The sequence below is a fragment of the Podarcis gaigeae genome, assembly GCF_964106915.1.
Source record: "Podarcis gaigeae genome assembly, chromosome: 12".
Taxonomy (NCBI): domain Eukaryota; kingdom Metazoa; phylum Chordata; class Lepidosauria; order Squamata; family Lacertidae; genus Podarcis; species Podarcis gaigeae.
In genome coordinates, this window is record NC_139688.1 from 35,393,294 (window position 1) to 35,407,794 (window position 14,501).

The 14,501-nt window shown below is 44.0% G+C and overlaps 1 protein-coding gene and 1 long non-coding RNA gene across 6 annotated transcripts in view; one reads left to right on the plus strand and one right to left on the minus strand.

The window, feature by feature from the left end:
• The window catches only part of HYCC1 (hyccin PI4KA lipid kinase complex subunit 1), a 55,736-nt gene extending 41,412 nt beyond the window's left edge, over positions 1 to 14,324 (minus strand). The window contains exons 1-3 of one of the 4 annotated variants that reach the window (XM_083705331.1): positions 13,566 to 14,025; positions 11,481 to 11,531; positions 5,551 to 5,655 (exon numbers count right to left, since the gene is read on the minus strand). The gene's annotated coding sequence lies outside the window, so the exon portion shown is untranslated. Of the gene's footprint in view, positions 1 to 5,550; positions 5,656 to 6,539; positions 6,620 to 11,480; positions 11,532 to 13,565; positions 14,026 to 14,104 lie in introns of those variants that run through there. The other 3 variants (XM_083705327.1, XM_083705340.1, XM_083705341.1) reach the window with 3 other exon arrangements.
• On the plus strand, positions 1,126 to 5,544 carry LOC310828264. 2 transcript variants are annotated; one of them, XR_014556796.1, is made up of 3 exons: positions 1,126 to 1,945; positions 3,082 to 3,149; positions 4,814 to 5,544. It is a non-coding gene; the product is annotated as an uncharacterized lncRNA (long non-coding RNA). The 2 variants fall into 2 exon arrangements; XR_014556797.1 differs by having other exon boundaries at positions 1,126 to 1,525.
• Positions 14,325 to 14,501: the final 177 nt, after the last annotated feature.

Sequence of the window (14,501 nt, forward strand, 5' to 3'; positions counted from 1 at the left end):
CAGATTTCTCTGCTCCCTCTTTTCTTTGTCGTGCAAAGAGAATGCCATCAATTTTCAAGTACTGCTGATGAACTACCTTCTAAGCAACAGAAAAATCCGGCTCAGACTATACTATACTGCTATACGCAAAACAAACCAAAGAATAAAAATCACATTTATCCTTTCCCCTTGCACTATTTCCCTAATTTAAGATCCCTCCTCCAAGATGCTGTTAACGCCCTCAGGCAGTTGGCGGTGCTTCAACCAGGTCCACGATGGACCCTTTCAAGCACTCTTTACTCAGTGTCAAGCCACCATTTAAATTTCTAATAATGTTCTCTGGTTCCCCCCAAACCCTCTGAGAGTCTGGGGTGATTAAGAAATGAAGTACTAGGCACCAGTACACCAACTGGTACCTCCTATCATGCTCAGCAGATATCTCCTCAAAAACCTGCAATGGACAGGAGACGGCTTTTCCTCTTCAATTACTGGCTTTTCCTGTGTTGAACAATGATCCCTTAAACACAGTCACATTTTATTCAACACCCACCCTACCTTCCAAACAGAGGATAGGAGAATATAATAGGCATGCCCATGCCATTTTGTGGTGGTGTCTCTTTCTGTGCTTTTAAACATGGCAGCCATTTTCTGTTATGCCATGCCCCCAGGGCAGCCATTTTGTGGCTGGCACCCCTGGCAGACCCTCCAAGTGTCCCTATTTTCCAGGGACGTCCCTGATTTACAGAAGCCGTACCGATTTCTGATTTGACCCTGGAATGTCCCGTTTTTCCTTAGGACGTCCCTGTTTTTCATCGAAGAAATGTTGAAAGATATGTTTTAAGGCATTCTGCAGCCTGCTCTGCTAGGAGCAGGTTTGGGGAATCAAGATGGAGCTGTTTGTTTAGTTTTTGCAACATTTATTACAAAGTGTTTTGATTAATTCAGGGACAACATTTTTCAATGCATATATTTTCCTGGTAGTTGATTTTCTGTTAATTAAAACTTCCATAGTATAATAATTACCTTTTAAAAAATTATATAGCAGCAAGGCCCACAATTTGCTAATTATTTGTTTAAGTAAAACAGTTGGTAGCTACACCCCTGCTATCATATATATATAGAAACTCTTTTAAATTTCACTTTCATCTTCAAACTGTTCCTCTTCCTGTGTTACTGAGCTGCAAATTTGGATCCAGCAAACTAGACTCATTGGGAAGACCTTCCAGTCCCTTCTCACAACTCAAGAAACCTACCAGCATTATTTGCCATCCACAAGTTGAGAGCTTACACAGGAAATTAAAGCGAAGTTATCCTCTGGATATTACTGACAAATTAAAAATTAACAGATCACTAGTTCCAGGTGATAGCCACCTGAGAGTTATCAAGCAACTTCAATGACCTTTGAACAAAAATATGTTAAAAAAGAACAGAATTCAAATAAACAATCTGAAAATCAACAAAAAGAAAACACAAGGATCCAGGAACCAGCAGGGCAAAGCCAAAAATTCAACATGTCAAAGTGTAATGGTGATCCCTCAGTGATTAAGTGAGCTCAAAAACTTAGAGAGAGCTAGGGAAAGTCTGCAAGCAGAGCATGAACCCAAACAGCAAGTGCTTCGGAGTCAGTCAGAGACATAGGTTGCATACACACCATACAGTTAAAACACACGGGGAGGTTTTCAACTATTTTTTTTACTCAAAGTAGACCCACTGAAATCAATTAACACCACTAAATTAGATCCACTAATTTCAAAGGATTTACTCCAAGTAAAGGCAACTGAATGCCATTCGTGACTTCCCCTAAAGAATCCTGGGAACTATAGTTTGTTAAGGATGCTTGGAATTGTAGCTCTGTGAGGGAAAAACTACAGTTCCTGGAATCCTTGAGGGGAAATAATGTGCTTTAAATGTGGTGTACATATCTGGTACACAGCCTTGGCCGGCCACAGTTAAAAGCAAATCAGAGGTGCTTACTGTAATATATGATACGTCCATCTATGCTTATGAGGGTTAATTCAGATTTCCAGAAGAGTATTCCACTAACCAACAATGCTGATTAAAATATCAATGGATTTAGTATTCCGGAAAAGGAAAGCAGTTCAACCAGTTCCTTCCAAAGCATTTACAAGTATTTTAAGGTTAGCTGGACAATAGATGGAAAGGGTTGGAAGATCTAGTTTCTTCTTGTAGTTTCAGTCCACTGTTAAGCTGTTTTTCTGGCTGTGAAAGTGGATTTTTGCCCTTTTAAAAACAGCAGGCAACGAGAGCTGGTGCAGCATAGGGACTAAGGCTGCAATCCTAAACATGTGTACCTAGGAGTAAGTCTCATAAACAGAGAGGAACGTACTTCTGAGTAAACATGCACAGTACTGTGTTGTAAGTTCTATGCATGCTTCCATAATATGCATGCTTTTTGGGGGGGAGCATTTTTTTATAGATTTGCCCAAAGTTGTTGAGCTTTTGTGCAAAATAACCCCCTCATAGGTTGCCATATCTCCCCCATATTCCGACATAGGGAGCCATATATTCATACAGCAGTTTATTGTGGACTCATCTTGCTGCTCACACATGCAGTATTGTGTAATAATGTCCACATGACACACTCCTCATTCCGTGGTTTTATACAACGCTTCCTAGTTTGTCAAGCCATCATTTTACCTGATGTCCAGATCAGCAAACCATGGTTTGAATGATACATCCAAAGCAGGATTGTACCACACATTTTATTTTACTGCAAATATTTATAGACCACCCATCACTTTCTAAATTCCAAGGCAATTCACAACTGAATCACATACCCACCAACCCAGCAAAACACAGTACAATAAAAGCAGCAAAACACTACAATATAAAAAGAAAGATCAAAACAAGCAGCACATATCATAGCAAGTTTACAGAAAACATGTCATCAAAGCTTATGGAAAAATTATCATAACAAATACTGAGATCTTTAACATCATGCCAGTGATGTAGTATACTGTATATGGTTTGTGTGTTGGACTAGGACCTGGGCTATCACGGTTTAAATCCCCAGTCATTTACGAAACTGACCAAAGACCTTGGGCCAATCACTATATTTCAGCCTAACCTACTTCTTTACAGGGTTGTTGTGAGGATAAAATGGGGAAGGGGAGACTCACTTGTGCCACCTTGAGCTCCTTGGAGGACAGGTAGTTTATTTATTTATTATTACATTTATATCCTAACAGTTAGCTTGCATATATTTCTAATTGGTTTACATTGGCAGGTCTCATGAGATGTCACAATGCCACTTACGTTGCCAGCTATTTAAAACATGCTTATATGTTTATACAGTACTGTATTAGTTCACTGAACATAGGAAGACAGACAAACAAAAATCCTGAAATAACAATCAGCCTGGATGTTTGCCAAATTCTGCTTTGCAAAACTTCTAATTTATGATCAAGTCAAATCTGGCGGTAATTTAAACAACACTTAAAAAAAAACCACCCCAAAAGCCAAACCTATGCCAAAATCTTATATACCGTATTTTTCGCTCTATAACACGCACCCGACCATAACACGCACATAGTTTTTAGAGGAGGAAAATCTGTAGGCATGCCACCCATAGGCATTCCCTCCATAACACGCACAGACAATTTCCCCTTACTTTCTAGGAGGAAAAAAGTGAGTGTTATGGTGCAAAAAATACGGTAATTAAAGGATAATGTTTGCAACACTAGAGAACAGAAACAATAGCTGTCCTCAGATTAATGGAACCTTGTAGGAAATCTGCTGCAAGGCATCTGATACTAGCAAAGTCTATTTATTCCAGTGCTATAAATGTTACTGTTCTAATATTATATGGCAAGTGAAAAAATACACCATGAAACTGAATATAACAGTGTCAAAGCGTTGCCCAAAAGCAAATACTTTTACAAAGCTGGGTCAACAACAGGAAGAAATAGTTGTATAAAGGAAGACACAGGTACAGTACAGGACATCTAGCTTCAAAAGCAAAGATGATACCAGACATTTTTTAATGGAATATGGCGGAACTTTATTGCATGCACAAACACCACAGGCAGGCAACAAGTGCTTGCACGACCATCTTTTTGGAATTCAGAATACATAGTAGTTGGTAAATGTCCCTTAACTTGAACCTGCGAACTACCGATTATGTTTCTTGCAATAGATGAGCAGGGTGTGGCATAAAAATTGGTACTTTGCCAGGATGTATACAGGCAACTCCCAATTTATCCGTGGGATAGGTTCCAAGACACTGCATGTTTAAGTGAAATTGCGTATATTTGAAACACCATTGAAAAAGCCTGCAAACACCCATCTTTAGTTGCTGTTTACAGTTGTGTTTCTTTTTTGTTGACTGTAACCAGTGGTTTTCTTCTAGAAAAAAAGGTGCCGATACTGTGTACCCTTGAGTACGGGGGGGGGGGGCACTACCATTTTTTTATTCAACAAAAAACCTATGGTGATATCTGCAGATTGGTTGGGGTCCCCGTGAGCTAGAGGAGAAATAGAGACTGACTCATATGTGCTCCTTTGGGTGACCCACTACTGCAGTGCAGGGTTGGCCAAAAGCATAGCAGGAATGCCATGTTTCAGTTGGGTGGCATCCTTGCTTCCTGTTCAGGAGGTTTTGCAAGAAGCAGCACTTTGCATATCCTACTGGGTGCAAAGAATGGGCAGAGAATGTCAGAGAAAATGGAAGCGGGAAACAATCAGTCTACAGGCAATCACTTGGCCACTTCCAACTTAGGTAGAAGATTTCACTTATGGTGTTGCATATACATGATAGCACCGGAGGCATGTTAGTATTGTTGCATGAGATGTTTGGCAATTCTGTTCCTTTCAGATGAGGGAGGGAGAGTTTGTGGAGGGAAGAGCTGGACCTTATAATGCAATGGACCAAGTCAGGTTTGTTCACACTTGTCTTAGTGTCCCAGATTTTTTATACAGGGCTTATCCAGATAAGCTTGTTATTTATTGAGCATTCATCCTGATTTGCTTGCACAAAACTTACACAGAGGTTAGATTATATCTGGTCTTTGTTGAGCATTTGTTGAGATTTATTTATGGCTAGGTTATGCAACAATGAGTGTTCATCCTGATTCACTAGCAGAGTGTTTATATGGCTTCCTGTTCAGCATTTGTTCATTCTACACTTTTCAGTGTGTTTCCAGGCCACTTTAAAGTGGATTTGCTGTACCAGGGCGACAGTGATTTAATCCACTTTTAACTGTGCAAACGTACAGTTCCCAGTATGTGCCCAGATCCCTCTCATAAAATAGTGACAGTCTGAAGCCCTCACTTTGCTGTGAGTTTGTTTAGACTCCTGGGTTTTTTACTTCTTTCTATCTCTCTCCTAATTTACCTGAACAGGGCATTTTATATTTCTCCATTCGCCACCAGAAGTATCCAGTAAGCCACCCTAAATATTACAGAGGAGAAAATTATATGCACGCTTGTGACAGCAGCACATTTAATGCAACACATAGTTCTAACCTAAGATGTGCAACTAACACTTTAAAGGCACAGGATTATTCCATTCTGTCGTTTTCATGCTTAAGAATAAATTAATACATCTCTTACCTGCATGAGAATTACACAAAATTCATTCCTGTTCCAGTCTGACCCTTGAATTGTTGATTTTCCAAATCCTGTGTTTTTGAAACACGATGAGAGAAACAACTGCACCTGAAAGGAAAGAAAGAATTCATTTGTTGAATAAAAAGACAGATAATGTTTACCAAAACCAGGCATGGGGAACTCCCATAGGCCTAATCTGGCCGATTCCTTGGCCTCTGGCCTGTCCCTCAGTCCTTGCCAAAGCCACACCCTTCCCGGTCCTCCGATGATGTGCACAGAACAGGTGAGGAGGCGGGAGGGTGTGACCTTCACCCCTTGCAGTGTGTTGGGTGAGAAAGTTTAACCCTCTACACCCAGTGTACCACAAGAGAGAAGAAAGCCACAAAACCCCTTCATCCTCAGTTGATCCCCACAAAACACTAGGAAGCAGGAGCAGAATTCAAAAGTTGCTTACATTCTGCCTTTCTGTTTTGCCTTACGCTGAAAATGGTTAACAAAGATATAAATAATTGTCAGCTCTGCTTCTGGTCCCACTTCTGGTTCCAGGAATGCTCAGAACCCCAGGTGGTCTCTTGTACTCAGAGCACCCTCTGGTGGGGAACTGACTCAAAGAGCTCCATTGTCACAGCACTCCACTGCTTCGGTTTTTATGCACTGTATTCTGTCCTGCCTTCTCTTACTCAGTTCTTATCCTGGCTCTTTTGGTACTGTGTCCTCTCCTGCCTGCTTTTCCACCTCTCTCTCTGGCTCACCACTAGGGATGACAACCCTAGACTCTTTCTCCTCTTCTTGCCCCTGCTGAGGCAGCCCAGATTTCCTTTTGCAGCTCACCTCTTTTCCCTTACTTTCTCCTCCCTGTATAAATCTCTCCCCTGGTCTCTGAAACACTCTGGCTTCCTTTGTCTGTATTTCTCCTTGGTAGCTCTATTATCCCTCCTCCTTCTCCTCCTCCTTCCTGCTGGGACCCAGCAAGAATGCTCTCAGATGCTAACCTTTTATCTCCTGAAGCTTCCTTATCTGTCAACATGTTGCATCAAGTGGGGAGTGCCAGCATCTATCAGAATCCCTTCACAGCAACTTGTACATAACACCAAGTAATAAAACAGGTGTAATGATTAAAACAAGCAGGGGAATGTCAGCAATAAAATCAACTAAAAGCGCAAAGAGATTTGAATTGCGGTTGACATAGAGGGAGCTTATTGTGTATAGTTTACTTAATTGAAGTAAAATTGGTAAAAGCGCAAAGAGAAAACAGGGCAGCACTGGGAGCCCCTGCAAAAATGCCTTCCAGAACACAAGCATTTCTTCAGACTGTTGGAAGGCAAGGAGCAAGAGAGCAGACATGCTTCTGAAACCTAGAGGTGACATAAAAACCCAGACATATAAAAACCCTGTCTGGGCAAACTCATCTTAAACTCAAATGTTCAGGAAACAGAAATTCAGCTGAAGACCAGAGGAAAAGCAGAGTTCCTATGAAAGGAGGAACTCCTTAAACTATCCTGGATCATTTAGTGCTTTAAAGGGCCTAACCAACACTTTGAGGACTGCCCCCACAATGAAAAATTTCAACAAGCAGTGCTCTCTCCCCAGATTTACTATATGATCTGTTGTGTGTATATAGATCAGCTCTAAGCTAATCATAAATGCATGTCCTGTATCAATTGTCCTACACCTGGGCGTAAGCTTTACTGAACGCAACTTATTTCGCGACGTAGAAGACTGGGGATGAATCCAGGGGCATACAAGTAAGCGATGCCTCAAACATCTGTTCTTCAGTGCTTTGCATCATTAGCATGAAGATCTGAAGGGTTTTAAAAAGCACGTCGAATGTGCATTAAAACCCTCTTCAGTCCTTCACCCTATTTGTACCCAGGGTCACTGGGAGTGAGGGTTGCATGCATGCCGCTGACTCAATTCTGGGTTTCCCACATCTTGCATTCAGGGAAATCCCTGAACACAGCCACCATACGATAGTGACTAACTAATGATTCAATTTAGCCACTATATGCTAATGATTAACTAATGTAGTGATAAAGGTCTCATTCGCACTATACATATGAAATAGTTTTATATCACTTGGAGGTCCTGAGAAGTATAGTTTGTTTACTAAAGGTACTAGTGGTTGTAGCTCTGTGAGGTCAGTACCCTTATCAAACTGCGGTTCCCCATGTTTCTTTGGGGGAAGCCATTCATGACAGTTGAAGTGGTGTATGAGTGCTTTAAATGTATGGTATAATCACAGAGCAATCTCCATTATTTCCTTTTTACAGAATCTGGCCACTTTTGTCTGAATACTATTTTCCCCACCACCATCGGCCCTGTGCTGCTTATTGAAGGGCAATCCTCCCCCCAACCTTTTCTCCCTCACTATTTTTAGCTTGAAGAATATTTGTCTCTAAGACCTTGCACATGTGTGAAGGCCTGTGTGACCAGCTTGAGACTGAACAGAGCCAAGAGGAGAGAGCTGCCAACTAATTTCCATTCAAAGGCATTACCCTGATCACTGGTATATGCGTGTCTGTGATTTGTTATGGACAGTGCTTTTTTCTTAAAAAATGTTTAGGGGTACTCCCATTTTGACTCAATAAAACCACCATTTTATAGTTCAAATTGGGGGAAATAAATACAGTAAATGGACAAAGTACAAAGATTTACAAACTGTTTAGCGGTATGCGAACCCCTGCGTCCCCCCATAAAAAAAGCACTGGTTATTGATAAAACAAACAATTGAATGGGGGTCTGTTTCCAGAGTAAAATGCCTTTAACTTTAAATGCTCTGCTTTTTTGACCTAAACATTCAACTATAGGCTATGATTACACGCACCTAAGAGCAAGTCCTACTGAACACAGTGGGATTTACTTCTGAGTAAATATAGACAAGACTACACTGTTAAAAGTGTAATCCTAATATTGAAAAACATTAGATGCACCTTTTGAAAATGAGGAGGGTGAGCAGAAATCATACTGAATCTATGTTAGACATCAGTTGCAGAGAAGATCAGGTTATCATCCATTCTTTCTTACAACAGCTAGATAGCCATGGCTTATTTTGAAATACTTCTGTGCTACAAAATAAATCCCTGTGGGCATCCAAATGTCAGTGCTTGTGTTGCCTATATATACCAGCTAACCTGCTGCTTTACTGATGTTCTCTACAGATTTTCTCTTCACTTAATGCATTAAGGTGATTACTGAACAGCTTTACAGTGCCAAAGCTGCAGGTAACACTTAATAATCATAGTAAAAATGCTCCCTCAATTCTGATTAATGTGACTCATCAATTCAGATGAAAAGAGGGTGTGGGAGCTTGTTTAGGAAGAGACAATGGTAGGAGGATTTCCTCAGCGTTTTCAAATGGAGTCTTACACGACAGAACATAGAAGGGCACCTTGGGAAAACAATACACATGCTAACACAAATGAGATTTACAACAGAGTGTGTGGGTGTGTGCAGTTACATACTATGAAATTTACTCAGAAATACATCCTCACTGTCATTAATGGGATTTATTCCCGCCTGAAACTACAATCAAATAGTCTGATTGCACACATCAGTTGTCCACTGTTGCACCGTGGATCTCCTGCCAACCAAGCAGTTCGAAAGCATGCCAGTGCAAGTAGATAAATAGGTACTGCTGCGGTGGGAAGGTAAACGGCGTTTCCATGTGCTCTGGTTTCATTGTTCTGTTGCGCCAGAAGCAGTTTAGTCATGCTGGCCATACGACCTGGGAAGCTGCCTGTGGACAAACGCCATCTCCTTCAGCCTGAAAGCAAGAGGAACGTCACAGCCCCATAGTCACCTTTGACTGGACTTAACCATCCAGGAGTCCTTTATTATTATGGATTCTCGCGGTGGGCGGGGTAATGGATAGATCAAATGTAAGGGCTTATGGAGTGGAGACAAACAAGCTTATTACAAAATTGTCATAGTGCTGTTGCATTGTAGTTGCTGCCTTACTGCAGGTGTGGTGAAACCTTGGCTCTCCAGGTGTTACTTACTGAACTACAACTCCTCACAGGACCCAGCAAGCATGGCCAATGGTCAGGGGTGATGGGAGTTGTAGTTCAGCAACATCTAGATGCTCAAAAGTTCCTCACACCTGCCTTACTGGGTTCTCCAAAGGCCTTGTGTTGCTCTTTGTGTGTTGGTGGAATTCCAGGAGATAAGTCAATTTACCAGCACCTCCTCCAGTCCCTTACCTGTCACACACTAGTGCAGGGAATGGAGTCTTGCACAGAATTATAGAACTGTAGAGTTGGAAGGGACCCCGAGGGTCATCCAGGCCAGTTCCCTGCAATGCAGGAATCCAGCCGTCCCTCGGTGGGCTCGAACCACCAACCTTCTGGTTAACAGCCAGGCACACTGACCCGTTGTGCCACTGAACAGTTTGCATGTACAACACTCATACAAATATAAAGAATCAGGGCTGCAACATTTGGTTGATTAATTTGTTATCCTATCTGAGTACAAATGTTTTGCTCAATTAAAAAAAAGAGTGATCTCAATTAATCCAGCAACAGGTTTGTAACAAAAACTTTTTTGGTTTTTTAATTTATTTGGCTAAGTTCATTATTTCACCAGGCTATTGTATAAGAGTTATATCTCTATTACCACTGCTATAATGACATCTACTGGTGAAAGCAGGTTTTGACTTCAGATGAGGGAAAAACCACCCTGCCTTTTACTGCTAGCAATGTATACACACAGTAGTTTATGCAACCCCACTTGGCTCTCCTTGCCTGGACCCTTTCTCTTGTGGTCACGACTGGACCTAACGGTCAGGGGTCCCTTTACCTTTACCTTAATACCACTTTAAACAGTCATGGCTTCCGTCAAATAATTCTGGGAGCTGTAGTTTGTTAAATGTGTTGCGAGTTGTTAGGAGGCCCCTATTCCTCTCACAGAGCTACAATTACGAGAGTTTCTTGTAAAAAGGGAATGCCATTAGTTAAACCATATTTGTATTTGTACAAATTCCTAGCATTGTTATTCTCCAGAATTCAACTGCCCTCTCAGAGACCCTTAGGTGAAGTAACATCTCTGAAGGAGAACCTGACCTGGATGGGAGGAGAAGATGGCCGCCGAACTAGCTGCAGAGTTCTGGAGGTTATCTGAGGCAAGTTCTTAAACTTGTTTTTTAAATAGGCTCGACACCGAGCCAACTTTTGACACTCCTTTTTAATATACTTTAACTCCTCCAGAGTAGTTAAATAGTTCTAATAGTTCTTTTAGCTTGTTGTTTCAAAAAGAAGCCCTCCTTGTTATCTTAATGTCCGGAGGGTTTACTCCTCACGCTGCCGCTCTCCTCAAGTCTGTTCGATAATAAGGAAAACGGGTGACAGCTAATTTATTACCAACCCCGTGTTATGCTCTGAACTATAAGCTATGCAGTCCTAGAACACTTTTTTTAAACTATAAATTCACCCAGCATTCTATTGATCCTCTTGCATGCTCCTGATCCTCTACTGTCTGAATCTTGTTCAACTGTTTTGTTTTTAACATTTTTTAAAAATCACCGTGTGATGGTCACCCTAAAAGAGAGGTAAGGTAAAGGTACCCCTGCCCGTACGGGCCAGTCGTGTCCGACTCTAGGGTTGCGTGCTTATCTCGCTCTAGAGGCCGTGAGCTGGCGCCGTCCGCAGACACTTCCAGGTCATGTGGCCAGTGTGACGAAGCTGCAGCTGGCGAGCCAGCACCAGCGCAGCACACGGAAACGCCGTTTACCTTCCTGCTATAAAGCGGTACCTATTTATCTACTTGCACTTAAGAGTGCTTTCGAACTGCTAGGTGGGCATGAGCTGGGGCCGAACGATGGGAGCTCACCCCACCGCGGGGATTCGAACTGCCGACCATACGATCAGCAAGTCCTAGGCACTGAGGTTTTACCCACAGCGCCACCCGCGTTGAGAGGTAGAAATATATTAAATAAATACCTTGCAGCCATCTGAGGAGTAACTGTGCATTCAACCCTGTAAAAGATGCCACTGGAGAAGATCTCAAAGAGATAAATTTTGTTTAATGATACCATCAGTTCTAAGCTTAGCTTTTATGATGCAAGCGGAGATTTGTATCACACAACAGGTAAAACAACATCCCAAAATCCCTTCAAGCTGATTACTACTACAGCTCTATGCAGGTGTGCTAGGAAGATGTGATCAGCTCTCCAAGGTGTACTCCAATCAAGTACTTTACACAACCGTTTTGCATGGGGCAGGTGCATGGGCATAGCCAGGATTTTTGTTAGAGGTGGCAGGCCTTTTGTTGGGGGCAGAAGAACCTTAGTTTGCTATGTATTTTATTGATTTAGGGGGGCAGGTGCCCCTCCCTGGCTATGCCCATGGGCAGGTGGTATTTTCCGGCACAGCTGCTTCAATAGCAATGGCTGCTTCCCTCGTAGGGAGGGTGAATGAGTTCCTAGCACTGACGCCAAGCCATCTGTTGAATGTCTTGGAGTAGCAATCAGATCTGCCTCCGTGACAGAAGACTCCAAATCGTAGCAGAACCTGTGGCCCAACCCAGTCAGCCGATTCAGAATCTATGATATTGAAAGCCTCTGAGAGATCCAGGAGGACTTCTGAGATCACACACCCAGCCCAGCTCGGGCAGACATCACCAGCCAGGATGGACAAGCATCCAGGAAGAACTGCATGCCTCCTAGTAGATAGTCCATATTTTCAGGTTGTAGAAGCTAAAAGGTATCCGTATCAACCAGAACAAACGGGCCACTAGTCCCACCTACCTCTGACTCTATACCAACTATGTAATCCAAATTGGCATGACTGGCGTGGTTTTTTTTTATTTTTTTATGGTGGAGCGAGAGATCAGAGGGCCCAAGGAATTGAGTTAAGTTAGCCAGATTGATTCGTATGTTGTCGGGCGGGGGGGGGGGGGAGGATTGGTCTTGTTGGCCTGTGTATGTGATAAAGGGACCACATCTCTATTGTGTCCCATTGTCCCAAAAGGGAACACAGATGCTGGTAAGCACACCTGCAATCCATGGAATCTTGCACCAATGGCTGGAGATTGGGGTGGCTGTAACCAGGGCTTTTCTGCGGCCAAAACTCACTTAAACTCAGTTCCTGCACCTACCTCTCAGGTGGGCACCATTGCTATTATAAGAGAACAAGGGAGGTGTTCGTGGTAAGTTCTGGCACCTCTTTTTCTAGAAAAATAGCACTGGCTGTCACAATATTTTTCTGAGGGGCCCAAGACCCCACTGGTTTTGGCAGCAGCAGCAGAAAGAAGGAAGAATAAAAATACAGTCATACCTCAAGTTGAATGTGCTTCGGGTTGAGCGCATTCGAGTTGTGCTCTGCGGCAACCCGGAAGTAACAGAGCATGTTACTTCCGGTTTTCACCGCTCACGCATGCGCTCAAAATGACGTCACGTGCAAGTGCGGAAGCAGCGAAATGCCGCACGCACAGATGCACCGTCGCGTCTTGCGTTCCATTCGGGATGCAAACGGGGCTCCTGAATGCATCCCGTTCGCATCCTGAGGTACCACTGTAGATAAAAGACCCCTGGACAGTTAAGTCCAGTCAAAGGCAACTATGGGGTGCAGCGCTCATCTTGATTCAGGTCAAGGGAGCTTTCCACAGACAGCTTTCCGGATCATGTGGCCAGCATGACTAAACCACTTCTGGCGCAATGGAACACCGTGACGGAAACCAGAGCACACGGAAATGCCGTTTACCTTCCCGCCACAGTGGTTCCTATTTATCTACTTGCACTGGCCTGCTTTAAAACTGCTAGGTTGGCAGGAGCTGGGACAGAGCAACAGGAGGTCACCACCGTCAAGTGGATTCAAACCGCCGACCATCTGACCGGTAAGCCCAAGAGGCTCAGTGGTTTAGACCACAGTGCCACCTGCTCCCTTCAAGAATAAAAGTAGGGTGCTAGAGTGGTTGGAGTTTTAAACCTCTGCTCCCAGCTCAGCCTCTACTGTGGATAGATGTTGCCCTTCCTCCTCCTCCTCCACTTCTGGATCACTGTATGCGTTCAGATGATCTGCACATACTTCTCATGCCGAAGAAGATGTTCCTGGTTCCAACCCCTGCCATTCCCATCTAAGGTAAAGGTAAAGGGATCCCTGTCGATTAGGTCCAGTCGTGGCTGACTCTGGGGTTGCGGCGCGCATCTCGCTTTATTGGCCGAGGCAGCCGGCGTACAGCTTCGGAGTCATGACTAAGCCGCTTCTGGCAAACCAGAGCAGCGCACGGAAACGCCACTTACCTTCCCGCCAGAGCGGTACCTATTTATCTACTTGCACTTTGACGTGCTTTCGAACTGCTAGGTTGGCAGAAGCTGGGACCGAGCAACGGGAGCTCACCCCATCACGGGGATTCGAACTGCCGACCTTCTGATCTGCAAGTCCTAGGCTCTGTGGTTTAACCCACAGCACCATCTACGGGGACAACGGAGCGGAGCCTCCGGCAGGCAGCGCACACCACAGACGGGCCAGTGCTTTTCCTGTGTCCTGCCGAGCCACCTCCTTTACGAAAGAGGCGTATCTCTACAATCCTGAGTGTTTCTATACTGGGCGACTGAGCGACCCACCCTCCTCGGGAAGACTCGAGCTGCTTTGACACGCTTCAGGGACCAACCTGCCCACATCCACACATGCGCACCTGGCGCCTACCCACAACCCTCCACCTCCTCACGTCCCCCGCTCTCATTGTCTCGGGCAGGTCGTGCGCTTCGGCATGACGTCACGGCGCGCCGGCTCCTTCTTTGTTTACCTCTCCCACCCGCTGAATCTTCGCCGGCTCCCGAGAAGGGGCGGACTTGTGTTGGCGGACAGCGAGTCCGCGAGCTGCCTCCTGATTGGCCAGGGGAGCCTATATTTGGGGGTGTAGGAAGAGGGCCTGCAACTGCTGGGCGGAGGGAGACCCTTTTTTTCCGCAGAGCGAGGCCGGGGCTGCCGCTTCGCGTTGGCCGTTGGAGCCTGGCTGAC